General features: G+C 41.2%; 1 protein-coding gene across 2 annotated transcripts in view; it reads right to left on the reverse strand.

Annotated features, from left to right (window-relative positions):
• The window catches only part of JADE2 (jade family PHD finger 2), a 228,057-nt gene that overhangs the window by 199,696 nt on the left and 10,679 nt on the right, over positions 1-17,682 (reverse strand). The gene's annotated exons all lie outside the window — the stretch shown is intronic.

Raw genomic sequence — 17,682 nt, forward strand, 5'->3', positions numbered from 1 at the left:
AATGCGGACCATTTTCCTTCCACAACAGATTGTTGTAAAAAAATGTCCCAGAGCTGTTTGCTCCTTGCTAGGTTTTTGGTATGAAACAGGTGACTTAAGATCCTGTTGTATTACTGTAACTATGTACACTGTAATGTGTACATGTCTGAGTTTAAGTTCGTTTTACTTTAGTGACCTTTAGAGTGTATTTGTTCTATGCCAAATTCACAGTTTTATGTATATTCTGCCATATTTATTGTGTATGTTTATGTATATAGTTATTTATAATGTTGATTTCTTCTGTGAAATCTACATGGCAAGCAAATTTACTAAATAGAGGGCTAAATAAATAAATAGTAAATAAAAAATTCTTTTTGCAGCCCTGGTTTTAATTACATTTTACCCAGCTAATGATTTTTATCAATACAGAGTAAGAAAACCATTTAATGATATTTCAGCAAGTATAATCAAACCTGTAGCAATAAGTAGAACAAATAGAGGTTGTATTCTACAGGTTACTTCCAATTGTAGATGTGAAAAAACAGCTTGAAAAAGATTATGGGAAGATTTTACATACAATTTAAAATATATTATTTGCATATATAGATAATTGCCATTTTATACACCAACTGACACATGAGGGAGTAATACCCCAAATGCAATGCTGTGTATCTATAGCACCTATAGCAGTATCTCCATGTTAAAATAGAAGTGAGCAGATCAGTGTTAATAAATATCACACATATCTCATCTGGTGCATATAAGATACAAGCTATCTAACCGTATACACAGCACACAAATGGTGGCAAATCATTCCTATAAGTTAGAGATAGTTCTTGACTTACAACCATTTATTTAGTGATCATTCAAAGTTACAACAGCATCGAGAAAAGTGACTTCAAATATATGACCGTTGCAAAATTCCCCACAGTCACATGGTCAAAATTTGGGTGCTTGGCAACGGGTTCATATTTATGATGGCTGCAGTGTCCCAGGGTTTTGTGATCACTTTTTGCGACCTTCTGATAAGCAAAGTCAATGGGAAAGCCAGATTCACTTAATAAACATATTACTCACTTAATAACTGCAGTGATTCACTTAACAACTGCGGCAAGAAAGGTTGTAAAATGGGGCAAAATTCACTTAACTGTTGCTTGGTAACAGAATTGTTGGGCTCAATTGTCATAAGTTGAAGACTACCTATAATTAATTAATTTGGAGATTTTTTTCTACTTTCCATTGAATCAAATAAAAAAACATTAAAAACAATATCAATTGTTCTGTAACAGCACAAAATCCTTAGTCCAAACTGTTCAGAAAAATATACAGGTAGTCTTCGTTTAACATCCGCTTCAGTGGTGGGATTCAATTTTTTTACTACCGGTTCTGTGGACGTGGCTTGGTGGGTATGGCAGGGGAAGGATACTGTAAAATCCCCATTCCCTCCGCACCCCACTAACCTGCTTTCCAGCTCCGTTCTCCTGTGCAGGCAACAAAAGAAGACCCAGCAGATCAGGAGGCAGAGAATAGATGGGGGCAGGGCCAGTCAGAAGTGGTATTCCGAACTTCTCAATATTCCCACTGCCTGTTCTCCAGAACTGGTCAGAACCTGCTGAATACCACCTCAGATCTGCTTTTTCAGTGACCAGTTACAAAACAGCATTTAACAAGGGGGGCTCACAAGGGGTTCCTGTAGTTATGGCCATTGTAGTTTCTGTGTGGTCATGTGACTAACTCAAGTACTTGGAAACTGACTTGCAAGTACAATGCTGCAGTCATATAATTGCCATTTGCAACCTGTACTGCCAGTTTCTGGCAAGGAATATCAAATGGAGAAGGCAGCAGATTATCACAAATGGCATTCATGAGACCATGGGACACTGAGACAGCAAGGTTCATCTAAGATACAACAGATACTGGTACTGCTGGAACATTGCCACTGTACAGTGATATTGTATCTTATGACCATAACAGTTAACACTTAAGAACAGTGTTCCTGGTTCCAAATACCACTTGTTAGTTAGGATTCCCTGTAGTTATATTGGGGTTCCTATGAAAGTGTATAGATCAAATCATAGCAGTATCCTGCATAACGAAAATGAGGCAATTGCATTTTCACACGTACAACCACTGCGGCATCCCCATGTCACATGATCAAAATTCAGATGCTTGGCAATCCGTCCTGTTTATGTGATCACCTTTTGTGATTTTCTGACAAGCAAACTCAATGGGAAAGCAAGATTAACTTAACAAGCACATTACTAACTTAACAGCTGTGGCAGGAAAGATCAAAATTCATTTAACAAATATCTCACTTAGCAACAGAAATTTTGGGCTCAATTGTGATCACAATTATATCCTTATAGTGCCATTACATGCACTATATTAGCACAGGTATACATATAGTTTTGTGGCCATTTTCATAGGTCTAATTTATAGGGATTGTAAATGAAGTGCAAAATTTTAATAGCTAGTTGCCAATTTGCAACCAAGAGACAATATATGCAGCTTTATATATCCTGCAATAAAGGAAAATTGAGGTGGTTGCAATTTCAACTTCTTCCTTCATCTCTTCATTTCCATGAGCTGTGGCAAGACTGGATCATAGTCTTGTTGTACTTCATCCTAATGTTTTCCACCTGCCTCCCCAAGTGACAGATGCATATATATGGGAGAGAAAAAAAATCAGAATCTGTTTAGAAACAGACAAAAGAAACTAAAATAATCTGTTTCCTCATTGCATGAAAAAAGTTATCTGCTTGACTACACCTTAAGTATTGAGGCAGAGGTCTCCAAACTTGGCAACTTTAAAGACTTGTGGACTTTAACCCCCAGAATTCTTCAGCCAGCAGAGCTGGCTGAGGAATTCTGGGAGTTGAAGTCCACAAGTCTTAAAATTGCCAAGTTTGGGGATCCCTGTATTAACGGCTCATACATTTTCTTGGCACGAGAAAAAGTCTTTGTTGACACACCTGCTTTACAAAAATTGAAGTAATGCAGGTGTAGTTAGCATGCAATTACAAAATTATCTCATAAAAGGAAACCACAAAAAATCTTAACACACTGGTCTAAGGTTGTCTAAGCTATCGCCAAATAGATACTATTTAACTTTCTCTAAGGCTGAGGGCGGAAAGAACAACCAAACCATAGAAAATAGTTTTGTTTGTGGTTTAATCACTAGAGCTATTAAGAGAAAATTGCACTTGATGACAAGACCACAGGATGCCTTTGGAGGAGATGACAATCTGCAAAGGAATTCCCATAAATACTAAATCATAAAACCTTAAGTACCGCTTTCATCTCCAACACATGTGCAATATTTTAACATACCACTATGAATGATAATAACAGTGAACTAACATAAGCATTTTTACTGACAATGTTGTGATAAAAAATTGCCCTGTCAAAACATGATTAAAATTACTTCTTGACAATATGGCTTTATCAATACTTCGCTCCAGTAATTCAGAGGGAACAGATGTTATTAAACCAGCCTTGTACTTGACGACTATTAGATTTCAGGGAGAGAAAAAGGTGCTGAAGATGGATTGAAGAGAGTTTATAGAGCTGAAATTCCAACTGAACACAGTATTGATTTTTGCTGACTAGGTCAATGTAAAAACTCCAAAAGGACAAAGGTAAAAAAAAAAAACTATAACAGGGTAATTCCTGCTTCTTGAAGCTAAGAACAGAAAAATATTTTAGCCACGTTCTCATGCTATCCTACATAATTCCCTTAGAATGCAGTGCCTGTGAGTTATATTTAATGGCATCCTATCTAGATCTAAAATCAGGTTAAATGAAAAATACCTATAAAATTCTACTACTCTATTTTCCATCAACTTAAACCAACCATTTTGCTATTTAGCACTACTTCCACCCTTTATTTTTTACACCTGCACTTATGTGCTCTTTCTCAAAAATAGAATTTATGTGGAGGAAATCCATTTGAATTCAAGAACCAGCTTCATCTAGTGAACTAAATGAGTTCCATGAGAACATACTACTACTCTCTAAAATCCGTGTGCCAGCACAAGCTCACTAATCTGTGCAATAAATAAATAACTTGGCAGAGATTAGCGGGATTTTTTATGAAGCTATATAATTTTTCCACTTGTAAAATGATGCTAAAAGTCTGGTGCTCATTTTTCTTTTACGTCAAGCTTCTCTCCTATATAGGAGCTTGCAACATCTTATCTTGTAATTCTGTCTTCCCTAATCTGGTAGCTTTGAAGCCGCAACTTCCAAAATTTTCAGACATGTTGGTAGGAATTCTGAGAATTGCAATTCTAACACACAAGAAATGCACCATTTTGGGGGGAAATGTGATAACATGTGGAATCAAAAAAGATTTTGGAATTCAACTTTTTGTTTAATGTAGAACCTAAAGGCCGGATACAATTATAGCACTCTTTCTCAACCTGATGCTCTTCACACCTATCAATGTTTCAACCTCAGATGAGCCACGCTGAACTATAGCATCTCTGAGAGATGGCCAGGATCTGCTTAAATGCATGCAATGTAAAAAATCAATACAGGTGGCCCTCAACTTACGACCGTAATTGAGCCCAAAATTTCTGTTGTTAAGTGATGTTTTGCCCCATTTTAGGGCATTTCTTACCACGGTTGTTAAGTGAATCACTGCAGTTGTTAAATTAGTAATGTGGTTAAGTGAATCTGGCTTCCCCATTGATTGTGCGTATAAAAAGGTTGCAAAAGGTGATCACATGACCTTGGGACACAGCATAAGAACTGCATGACCTTGGGACATAGTCATAAAGAATGAACCAATTGCCAAACATCTGTATTTTGATCACATGATCATAGGGCTGCTCCAAAGGTTGTAAGTGTGAAAATGGTCATAAGTCACTTTTTTTAGTGCCGTTGTAACTTTGAATGGTCACTAAATGAATTGTTGTAAGTCAAGGACTACTTGTAATAAGAATTGTATTCTTGAAATAATTTTTTTCTGAAACAGATTGGCAACCAAGTTAACCTTTCAGGTACATTATACATGAGAATTGTTGGAGCAATTATCAGAATCTCTTTCATCATAATCCCATAACGTGGCAAATAATGAGGCAGAAACTGTAGATTCAGAGCAGAAGAACCCAGAGCACAATTCAGAGCAGAAGAACCATATAAATGGGAGACGCCCCCATGCTGGCAGCATTTTCCCATGGGGACATTACCAGCACACAATGTCACAAAACCTGGCAGTTAACTAAATTGCTACAAAGTGGGCTGAGGACTCTTCCATTACTTATCTCTCAAAGAAACCAGTAAAGGAAAACATTTGTAGCTCAGGGTTGAAATGAGGGGTCCTTGATGCTCTGAGCTTGGTTGTTTTGTTGCACTTTTCATTACCCAAACTAGGTAACATCATCAATGCTACAATCATCACTAACACTGATGATGTTACCTAATTTGGGTAATGAAATATCTGCAAGAAAATGACCAAGCTCAGAGAGCACCAAGGATCCTTTCTCTCAAAGAAAGGAAGGGTGAGTGTTTCTTCACAGAATCATCTAACAACCAGTTGTATTGCTTCTTCTAGTTTCCCCTAAAAGAAATTCTGCCAGACTTTGACAGTTACTTGTGGTTCTAGAGTCTTGAAATAACAACAATCTGCAGATTAGATTACTAGGTTTCCCCATCCAGCAGGGTAAGTGGCATTCTCTACATTCTTTACACTGTTTCTCTGTTAGCTGTGTCATTCTCCCATGCAGAGAACAGGCAGGCTTACAAATCTCTGGTTTCTATAGATCACTCTATGAATTAATATCACACTTGTAAGTCCAAGTTCTTGAATTTCAGTATTAACCATCCAGAGGCTTGTGGATAAGTAAGATGGTAACTATGGTATTTGTGCAATTGAATCTTCCTGAATATGGCACCTTTCAGATATGTTAGGAGTATATCTGGCCCTGGTGACTGGGCCTTCTGGAACTTCCGTATTATTATTTTTTAAATTGCAATTGCCCAGTTAAACAAGTCTAGGTAGCTTACCACAGCTATGCCAAAACAAATTTAATCCCTTAAAAAAAATCTGTTTTCCATTAAAATTAACATCCCTCAAAATCTTACAGAAGACAAGTTTTCACCAACTTCCTGAAAAATAAAGGAGTGATATCCCTCTCAGGTACACAAATGCCACAGAGAATGTATTTTCCAGGTCTGCACCATTTAATCTAAGATGGAAGATGTGCAGCAAGCAGTTTCCATCTGGATAAGGCAGTCCCAAAGATAGTAAGGGCCCAAGCCATACAAACTTTTAAAAGTAAACAATCAGAATTTTGAATTAGGTCCATTAACTTACTGGCAACCAGTTTAACTTTTGGAATATATATGCTGAACTAACTAGCACTGGTTAGCAGATGAGCAGTGAATTCTGTAGAGGCTTCCAAGTCATCTTCAAAGACAACCACACCTAAAACAAATTACAATAGCTTGAAAGATCACTACCCACAAATTACTGTCTTCAGTATCTTCAGGCCCAAGAACAAGTGCAACTGATGGATGTGCTAATGTAGCTACCATACAAGGCTCCTGGCTACATCTCCTACCTGAAGTTCTAACAGGAGGTCTGAATCCAGGAGAACTTCGAAATTGCTCATCAGGCCCTTTGGGAAGACTATAACCTTATAAAGAACAATACACAGCGCTATTATGGAACCAGGTATTTCTTTATATCATGTTGTAATTTAGTCTTAGTTTATTTCACCCCATCAGACCTTTCACAACTTCCAGCACTGGGACTTCTACCACATTTCCTATTTGGTATAGGCTCTAATGTAAAATGAACCTCATCAGTATTTGGATATCTGGTTCCAAACTGAAGGGGTTTTATATAGAAGTTTTAAAAAAAGGACAAGGGAGAAGGCCATCACTGAAGGAGGGGCACACAGTGAATAAGGGCTTGATCTTTCCTGACCTAACAACATTGATTGGAATCTGAACAAAAAAGCTACAAAACTGTGACTCCGATCTCCATAACCTCACAGAAAATCCAGAGACCATGGCTGATGATTCTGAATGCTGCTGAGATATCTAACCAGATGAAGAGTGCAAATTCCTATGTCAATCCAATCCATGTTTAGAATCACAATCTTTTTTTAAAGTAGTTTATCATTTTACAGGGCAAATTGGAGAGGCAGCAAAGTTATTTAGTCATCAAATAATTTCCTTTGAAATGCTTTAGCTATTAGCATCTCTATTTGCTTTTTTTCCCCTCTCTGGTGACTTATTTTGTGATAAAGAAAGAAAAAGCAGATGCCTGGTTGTGCTGAAAAAGAAATAAAACAATTTTCCATTTGTTCTTCCTATTTATCTGGTGTTTTTTTAAACTTAGCTAGGAAAAAAATTGCAAACCCCAATGGCATTTTAGAAATCTTTGAATCGCTAACTACCCTCTAGCAATCCATTTGGTTCTTATTTTCTCAGCTGAAATTAGATGGACAGTTCAACACTACTTAGCCTTTATGTTAATAATATAGGACTTTCTAAAACATAACGCTAATGTTTTCTTAGATGGGTAAAGTATCATTAAAATGTTTTGCTGGGGTAAAAAAGGTTGCTGAGAAATTCATTGCTTCTAAGGGCAGAATTCAACATATATTGTATAGCTATTTCATATTTCCCTTATTAATAGTTGTTTTGGCAAGAAAGCAGTAGTACTGGTAAAAAAATATGTTCGGACCCTTCCCACCCACAAATTCTATAATTAGGCTAGACGTGTCCAAAACAAGCTTTGTCCTACACTTTCTTTAGTTATGTCATCAAATGTTTCCTCTACATTTTGGGAATCAAAAGCTAGAACTCCCGGCTAAGTTTGGATTCTGCCTCTAGTCTACAATTTAAAGGTGAAATCTCTTTTCATCTGCAGCATGAAGTAATCCAGATCAGGCCCACATTTATAACCATAGCGAATATAGTTCTATTTCACAATTCAAGCAAAAGGACTCAAGAGCCTATAAAAGCCTTGGAATCGATACAACTTTCTTAAAAATACCCCACTGGGAAAAATATTTATTAAATTGTATTTTAAATAAAAGCAAAGAAGACTTCTAATCATGATTTCAGTATATCACTGGCAACCAACCAAATTCAGAATTCCTGGGGCTATCATGTCCATTAAATAACAACGTATTTATCCTTATGATAAAGGGCAAAAGAAGACAGGCTAAAGGGCAAAGAGAGAAAGGGAAATAATTTGTTCCCACTGCAAATAAAAACTTTACAGTACTTTTTTCTTCAAATGACTCAGTGGGAGTCATTCCTTTATAGGATAGTGTAAAACATTTTCTCATATTTTAAAAACTTACAAACATGCCTTCTACTCTACTAGGGATCTTTGAAAATTTCTCTTGTGAGAAAAAAAAATCTTGTAACCAGAACTCCAGCCTCTTCCTTTCTGCACCACCTGCCCTCATTCTACGAGTCAAATAAACGTATAGAATTAGCCATGAAAAAATTGTATTTCAAAGAAAGGTATAACCATATGACAATTTTAAAGAATAGCAAGATTGTTTCAAATTTCCCCTATTCATTAGGATAGGGCATTACTTAAGTAAATTGAACAGAGGCTGATATTCTCAGTTTTGCCCTCCTCTATTACTTATGACTGTTGTGCCTTTCCTGACAAAACTACTGATGTATCTTGCTGCCACATGAGCACACACAGCACATTATTGGTGAAAATTCACTACTGGAGAACTTGACTGGTTAACACCTATGCCTTGCATGAAGAAAGGACTAGATTCAATCCACCATCTTCCAACAGGATTAAGGAAGACATTTGTCCAAAATTTCTGGAGGGTCACGGTAATCAGTCTGTAGAAATAATCTGGAGGTTTAGAGTCTAATGACTCAGTGTATGTTCCTGTAATACATAATTTGAGCTCTCATTCCATTTTACATTTATCTTCAGCCCGCAAAATGGGCGTTGGTATAATTACCTGAGAACGCCCTTTCTATCTATGCTGCTAGAGAGCCCAGGATGGGTTAGACTTGTCCTGATGATGTCATTAAGCTGAGTCTGTTCTTGTATATAAAAGGCCAGGTCCCGGGAGTGTCCCCAGCTTCGGTGAAGATACCTGACAGACTGTATGAGTGTCTCTGAAAGCAAAACAGAATCTGGAACGTTAGTATTGCTTACCAGAATATGGACAATACAAGGGAAGGGCTGGGCTCTCTAGCAGCATAGATAGAAAGGGTGTTCTCAGGTAATTATACCATTGCCCATTCTCCTCCATGCTGCTGCGAGAGCTCAGGATGGGACATACCAAAGCCTGCATGTTCACGGGAGGGTCCTTGTCCGGTGATCACTCAGATTGTGGAACCACTTGCTGAAGTACCCGTCTGCCGAAGGCCGCACTCACAGAGGCAAAGGAATCCAGATGGTAGTGTCTGATAAAGGGTGATGGGGATGCCCATGTGGCCTGAAAATCTCTTCCAGGGATGCCTGATTGGCCCAGGCAGCTGAAGTTGCGGCACTTCTGTTAGAGTGTGCAGTCAGCCCTTGAGGCATCAGAAGAGCAATAGCCTTGTAGGCCTGTGCAACGCACGTCCTGACCCACCTGCTTAAGGTGGGAGGAGAGGCTTTATTCCCCAAGTGAGATGGGGGAAAGGAGACAAACATAGTTTCAGTTTCCCTAAAGGTGGAAGTGCGCTTGAGGTAAATTCTAAGCACTCTCCTAACATCTAAGGTGTGCCACTTGCGCTCTAAGTTGTGGTGCGGAAGGGGGCAGAAAGCTGGTAACACAATATCCTGGGACCTGTGCAACCAGGTATTGACCTTTGGGATAAAGGTGGGATCTAGATAGAGAACAACTCTATTATCATGAAAGGTGCATAGATCCTGCCTGATTGAGAGGGCAGCCAGTTCTTACACCCTTCTAGCCGATGTGATTGATACCAGAAAAACCACCTTTAGTGTCAAGAATTGCAGAGACACTGTGAATGGTGGTTCCGTCAGGGCCTGAAGCATCTTAAAAAGGTCCAATGAAGGATACCTATGTACTACCGGGGGATGCAGGTTAGAAGCCCCTTTTAAAAACTCCTGACAGAAGGATGGTGAGACAAGGAAGGAAATGAGTCCCAGGATAGCACTGAGGAAAGGGCCGCTACTTGGCATCGTAAGGTATTAGAGGCTAGTCCCTTCTCTAGGCCTTCTTTAAGGAAATGTAGAACCTCTGCCAGTTGAGCTGAAGTGGGTGAAAGACCCTCCTTACAACACCATTGGCAAAAAACCCTCCAGGTGGCATTGTAGATGCGCTTCGTTGATAGTTTGCAAGATGCCTGGATGGTGAGAATAACTTTCTCTGGTGAAAAATCTGTTTACTTGGGCATTTGGGGGAGTGGAGATCCACTTCCAGGGTACCAAACCTCAGGCAAAGGTCTCTGAAAAGGGATGGGTGGAGGCGGCATTCTGCGTGGTCGACCGAGCTCTGGCTCAGCCAGTGGGCTTGGGAGTTGTCGACCCCCGAGATGTGATCTGCCATTATCGACAACAAATGTCTCTCCGCCCACAGCCCCAAACATTCGGCCTCCTTCATGAGGGCCCTGGACCTCATCCCCCCTTGCCTGTTGATGTGCGCCTTTGCGACCATGTTGTCCGTCAACACTACTACATGGGATCCAGCTACCATGGCCCTGAAATGCCTCTGTGTTAGAGATATGGCCCTGAGCTCTAGCCAGTTTATGGGGCAGTTTTTGTCTGTCTGGGACCAAATACCCTGAGCTATCTGACCCTCCATATGCCCCGCCCCCAACCCAGAAGACTGGCATCTGTGGTAAGTAACAGCCTGTCCAGCTCCTTGAATGGGAGTCCCTTCCGGAGGGCCAGGGAGAGCCACCACTTGAAGGAACGCAGGGTCTGTGGAGTGAGTTGGACCCTAATTGATGTGTGGCTGGTTCCTGCTCATTGAAAAGGGAGCAGGAACCATTGTAGAGATCGGAAGTGAAGCCGTGCCCATGGGATGATGCCGATGCATGAGATCATCTTCCCCAATAATTTGGACAGAAGTGCCAGGGGAGCAGTGTGTTGATGTCGAACCTGATGGATGATCTTGGCGAGGCTTTTCCCCAGTCTGGAGACAGAAAGACTTAGCACAGGGTTGTGTCAATGACAGCCCCCAAGTGAAGCAATCTGGTTGCAGGAGTAAGATGGCTCTTCCTGGTACTGATGGAAAAGCCATGATCCTGAAGGAGGCAAAGTGTAATTCGCAGGTTTCGATGGGCAGAGTGGGTGGAAGACGACTGTATCAAAATGTTGTCCAGGTATCATTGGATGCTCAATGGAACTGACTGAAGAGAAGCCACCAGTGCTGCTAGGATCTTCGTGAAGACCCTTGGAGCTGAAGAGAGCCGAAGGGGAGGGTTTGATACTGGAAGTGATGGTGCTGGTAACAGAAACAGAGAAACCGGTGATAGTGAGTCCAAATGGGTATATGGAGGTAGGCCTCCATAAGGTCAATGGAGATCGCCCTCCCGAACGCTCTCTAAACTAGAATGCAGGGTCTGCATTTTGAAGCGCCTATATGGGATAAACTCACTCAAAAATTTGAGGTGAAGGATGGCTTGCCAAACCCCTAAGGTCTTAGGGACCATGAAAAGTCAGGAATAAAATCCCTGTCAACCTTGATGCTCAGGGACAGGTTGAATGGGCCTTATGTCAACTAGGTGTTGAATGGCTGATTCCATAAGGGCCCTTTTTGAATTGTTCTGTGAAACAGGACAGAACACAAAATTGTCTGGGGGTGGCGAGAGAAATTCCAACTGCAGCCCTGACCATAGTGTTGAGTACCCAGGCGTCTGTCATTAACTCCTCCCATCTGGAGGCAAAGTAAGCTAACCGACCTCCGATGGGTGGAGAGAACAAGGGATTACTTAGAGTGACGGAAGGAATGATCACTTTCCCCACGAAAGGGCCATTTACCCGCAGAAGGTTGTTGTCTTCCAGGTGCATCTGGACATTGATCACTAGGAATATGCCCTCTGTGGCCGGGAAAAATGAGGGGTAGTTTCAGGCCAAAATGTTGGTGGACGGTATGGAGCTGGGCGATAATCAGTTTTCTTTCCTGATGAGGAAATAATCTTCCATTTATCCCTGGTCTCAATGAGATGTGGTTCTAGTGCATCGCGAAAGAGTCCTTCACTGTACAGGGAGCCGAAGCCACTTTCCACTTCCATCGTGACTCTGCCTGCCAATTCCGAAGCCATAAGAGCCTTCTCGCTGCCACTGAGGCGGCCATAGCTCTGACTGAAAACTTAGCAGAATTAAGGGTGGTGTCCACCATAAATTCCACTGCTGTTGAGGTCCTAGAGAGACCTGAAGTCAGATGCCGGGATCCAGCCTTGTAGTTGGTGCAGCCAGCGAAGCGAGGTCCTCATGAAAAACGATACAGCGGTCGAAGCCTGGACAGCCCACGCAGCTGCTTGGTGTTTGCGTTTGAGTGTCTGTTCAGAGCGTTTGTCCTCGGGCTTAAGTATGTCCTCTGGCTCGGTGGGGGTGCCAAAGGAAAATGAGGCCATGACCAGAGCATCTATAAGGGGCACTGCAAGAGCATTGGCTAGTGATGGGCCCACATTGTAAAATTGTCTATCATGAGATGAAGGGCAAGGACCTGCAGTGGGGGAAGCACACTGTTCCCTGACCACGTCGAGAAATAACAGAGGTGAGATTAAGACCTCCATGTAAACCAACGACTTGGAGAAAAGGGAGTCTCCTTGCCCAGAGGGTTCCCCTTGTGGTTGGGGGCCACTTCCTCAGGTGACAGCTTGGCTATAACCAGAGCCTTATGTAAGAGTGGTTTGAATAAGGCTGGTTTGAAGACTGTTGCTGAGCGTGGTTGATCTGGATGAGATTCTTCCTCCTCTGAGAGGTTAGGGTCCCAGATCTCCCCCTTCCCGATCTGAATGAGAGGAGTGACTGTGCACAGAAAGGTCCGCGCAGTCGTCCTCCCCATAATCCTCCCATTCTAAGTGGTTGGAGAGAACCCAATGCTCCTGGGGTGGATGAAATCCTCTCTGAGGGGGCAAGGGGCCCTGGGGTTGTGGAGGGAAAAGGCAGTGAGCCCTTTCTAAGAGCCAAAGGATTTGTTGGAATCCTTCAGCCAACCCCTGCCTGATGGCAAGAGACAACATCCTGAATCTCCCTAGGACTGTTATTAATGGGAGGGTCAAGGGATCGAAGGCCTGCCACAGTGGGAGTAAAGGTAGATACCAGTCTGGGCCGGGAGCTACCCTGGACCCAGGCGGGTGGAGGGAGGGCATACGTCCAAGTGGCCTGTTTGAAATTAGGCCGACACGCTTAGGTCTCAAGGATCGAGTTGTTCCTCCAGCCCCTCAGGGAACCAACATGGAGGGTTTCCAAAGGATCCTGAAATTCCCTCCCTTCCCGTAGAAGGGTTTCCCTGGTAACCCTGGGATTCTCCTGATTAGGAAGCCTGTTGCAGTTGCCCTCTCATTTGCTCTATTGTTTTATTAAACTGTCTCTCTGAGGCAGCGTGTCTTCGTTTCTCAGCCTTAAGTTTGGCCTGGGACTTTTCTTGGGGGCCAGAGCCTTAGCCCTAATTTTTGCAGCCACCTCTCTCTGTACTGATTGAGATCGCTGTCTGCATCTTTTTCTCCTGGCTGGTTGGAGGGCCAGGTCCTCTGGATAAGGAAGTTCAGCTTGGGCCTTGTCCTGATCCATGGCAAGAATAAGCAAAGCACAAGAGGTGCTGGAAGTTACCTCAGAATGTGCTGCCTATTAGTGGGGCCTTGCTGCCGAGGAATCCAAGAAATTTGCCCTTGTTTTGAGGCCGATCGGAAGTTGGGCCGCTTACCTCATGTAATGGAAGATTGGCTCCCCCAAATGGCCGCCCGCACATGCTGTGGCCTCTGGTAATGGTGGTTGCTCTTTAGCTGCTAAGAGCCCCGAGCGACAAATTCGGCAGTTAGAAAGAGGGAAAGGCTGTGGAGGAGGTTGATGGATGCTTCCCTTACTTGCCTTCTGTGATGCTAGCAAAGTCGAGTCCTCGGTGTGGCAGGAGAGTGGAGCCTCGCTCTCCTGAAGACACAGCTGCCCGGATCCCCGGGAGCTGTGTTTAAAGCTGTATTTGCTTTTGAAGAGTTTGAATGGTAGAATTATCACAGTGCCCTTCAGAGACACAGCTTACTGACTAAAAGAAGCTGAGTCAAAGTTGGGGACACTCCCAGGGGCTGGCCTTTTATATACAAGAACTAACTCAGCTTAATGACATCATCAGGAGTCTAACCCATTCTGGGCTCTTGCAGAAGCATGGAGGAGAAAATATCATTTTCCATTTAATTTTCATCATTAACATGTTCCAAAGATTAGACTGCATTTGTCTTGGTGTGTTGAAATTTAAGGTTTCTCAAACGTTTAGAAATGCGCCACCATCCCATGTAATATTCAAACTTCCACTTTATTTATATAAACCAAGTTGTGGAAAATCTATTTTTTAACAGATTGTGGAGATATTTGTCAAATTATCCCTAACAGAACACCAGTCACCTTTGGACTGTAGTATTTAAAAACAAGAGCCAGATAGTACTTTCTGTGGTAATTAGGAGAGGGTCAACAGATGTGTAGAGAAAGCAAAGGAAGCATATCCAAAGTACCCTGCAAAACTGTCAGTATAAATTACATTTCAGATGCTGCGGAAGTCCTTGACTAGCTATACCTGTAGTTTAAAATTTAAATCCAAAACATCGGAAGAACCACACAGAAAACTGGAGTGGCTTTATCATAATGGGATCATAACTGCCTGTAGCTCTATAGCCTGACAAGGGAGCATACTCTGGTTTTGGGGGGTGGGGGGGGTGGAAACGTCGATAAATTCAATAAAACAATGAATAAAATTCCTTCCACAGTCAGTCATAGAAATGCATTATTACAGAACTTTGCTGTTCCTGTCCTCTGAAGGGCCGTAACGTAAACCAGGCACCTTGTTTACACAGTAGTTAATCCTTCAAAGAACAGGAAGAACAAGGCATACAAAAGTCTTTCCACCGCTAAGAATCGTATATCTTGTTTCAATACGCACGCACAGAGACCAATTCAACACTATATTAACAAAACAGCATTTACTAAAGCTTATGTATTATATTTTTATTAATTTCAGACAGACACCTAACCTTTTCATTGTACACTATTTATTGACCTCTATTTCAAGAATCCAAGGAAACTCCAACACTTCAGAAGGCTGCAGTTTATGTAGTATGGATTATGAAAATGTGTACTGTGCATATTCAAATTTCCTGAAACCTGAATGGAAATTGAAAACATATCAACGTAAAGTAAAAATTACTGAATGTGGATGAAGTATTTCTTACAAAGTCCACATGGTTCAATGTTTCATGTGATGCTTGAATCTGATTGTGTATATTATTTCATCAGTTGGTCTTTATTAATATGATGCTTGATATGTTTAATCTTGTTTTCAGTCACTTTCACCTCTTGGTTGCATTTCACTGCATTTTTCTTTGGGGGAATTTTCAATTTTATGCCTGTTTATTTCAGCCTACAGCAGTTTCCAAGCTGAACAGCAGGCCCTCTGCTGGAGAATAACAAAAAGAGAGAGAAACCCAGTAAAACTATTTTTAAAATCCCTTATCATACCCAGAAACCAAACTTCATGTTCAACAGGAGTTGTAAAAACATTGCAGCAGTTAAGTAACTTGGAAATTATAATTATTAAAGCTTCTCAGGCAGTGAAAGAAGAGGGTCAATAGAACAAGTTGATCAATTAAAAAACTCCTCTCCACTGAGAAGATAGAGCCAGTAAACAAAAATTTCCTGCCTTCAGAGATGAATCATTGGGGCAGTCTTTGGCTCTTTCTTCAGCTTTTTAATCCAATTTTTGTCAAAAGTGTTGATGAACAGTAACAGCAATAATGAAGAATGAAATACTGTTTTTCCCCAGAATCATTGGGCGTTTTACAAAGTATTCTCTCTGAATGTCCTCATTCAGCAGTACTTCCTAAAACATCTCTCTAGAAATTAGATTAACTGGCAGAATTGAGGTCAATTCCTTTAACTTGTCTCTAGACAGCACAGAACCAACAGGTTGGACATAACCACAAGACCCAGGATAATCCTGAACCTCATAGCCCCAAACATTTTCAGTTTGAATCCTCATCCCTGATAAAGGGAGTTATCAACAAGCACGAAAACTAAATGTGCTTAGACATACTCTTCCCTTGGTTATTTCTTGTCCTGATCACAGAAAGAATCTTGTTTTTCCCCTGTTGGATTGCTGAATAAACTGCTAGTTGAAAAACTGGGCAAACTCTGTCACAAAACTAAGAAACCTGGTGCTAATTGTAGCAGGAAAGTTATCTCCTTCTTGATATCCTTAGTTTTACCAACTGCCCTAAGTGGGATTTCCAATATCTTAGAACAGGGAAAACTGTTTTCTGAGAAAGTCTCAGAAAACTCTCTTCCCTTCTCCTCCCACATTCGTCTGCTTCAGACATTCTTCATCCAGTTATTCTTGTATAGGTTTTACTCACTAACACAGAAGAAGTAGGTAACTGCTCAGTGGATTTCACAGGTCCCCTTCCTCTTCCCTACAAGCTCTGAGCAGAATAGATGAGTGGCCTACACTGAGGAGAAGGAACACCAAATCAATGTAATAAAACTCTTATGAAAATTGCTTAGAATGTCAGAATTCAGTGTAGAACAGCCATTTTCAAATTCAGCTACTTCACTAATGTTGCTGAAATGCAGATTAGTAGGCAGATAAAGACAAGTTTTTAATGCAAAAAATTCTCATTAATATGCCAGCTTTTAAGATCAGTTACGGAATCCCAAAGGAGTTTATAAGGCTTGGAAAATCAGCCTAAAAAGAAGTATAAAGTGAGTTCCATCACAGGAGACATTTATACAGGCCCAAATTCCTGCTTCACTTGTCATTCAGCTTGAAGCCACAAGATGTGGGCTATTTAATTCTACTGGAGCAGAATCTAATTTTGCCAAGTAGGCAGATTAAAAGGTATTAGCCTGGTGGAAGGTTCCAAGCTTAGTCCTGGCACCTCCTCTCACAATAGCTGGTGGTCATAAATGGCTTCTCCTTTTGCCTTGGGCCTAGGATAGCATCTGCCAGCTAGGGAAGGCAGTATTGAATTTGCTGACGTTTTGATCCACAAATACTTCTGGCTCAGAATTAGAAGTGATGAACAATCTGGGCAAGGAGCCAGAATGCCAGCAATGTCTTGCTTTCAGTAGAAGCACCTTAACCACCTCCATCCCTTAAATAGAAGAGGAAAAATTGTCTGCTGCAAAACTGAAATACAGTATTGAAGTGTTTCATGTGGAGAACATACAATAATCTTTTCTACACAGGAACTGGTGAGAAAGGACTATTTAAGTCAAGAATGGGAGAATCTCCTCTAATTGGGGATTTGTCCCCACCTTCCTTGGGGGCTCTCATTAGAAGGAAAACTTTGTTTGATGGACCTCCTTCTCTTTTTTTAAACCAGGAATGATGGAAGGTGCATTAAGGACAATCACTGAGTCCCAGTAGCTACATTTTAGAAACAGATAATGTACCTGTTGATTCTGTGAGCAGTTTGCAAATCCCTTCAGAAGATAACTAACACCTGCTCTGGGTTCATACTGCACATAATTTTAAAATAATTAGCTGGGTTTAAATGTCAACCATTAAGGCAGACTAGCCCCAAACCAACTCCTTC

Source organism: Pseudonaja textilis, chromosome 2 (genome assembly GCF_049901715.1).
Source record: "Pseudonaja textilis isolate UNSWEBS1 chromosome 2, rPseTex1.2, whole genome shotgun sequence".
NCBI lineage: Eukaryota > Metazoa > Chordata > Lepidosauria > Squamata > Elapidae > Pseudonaja > Pseudonaja textilis.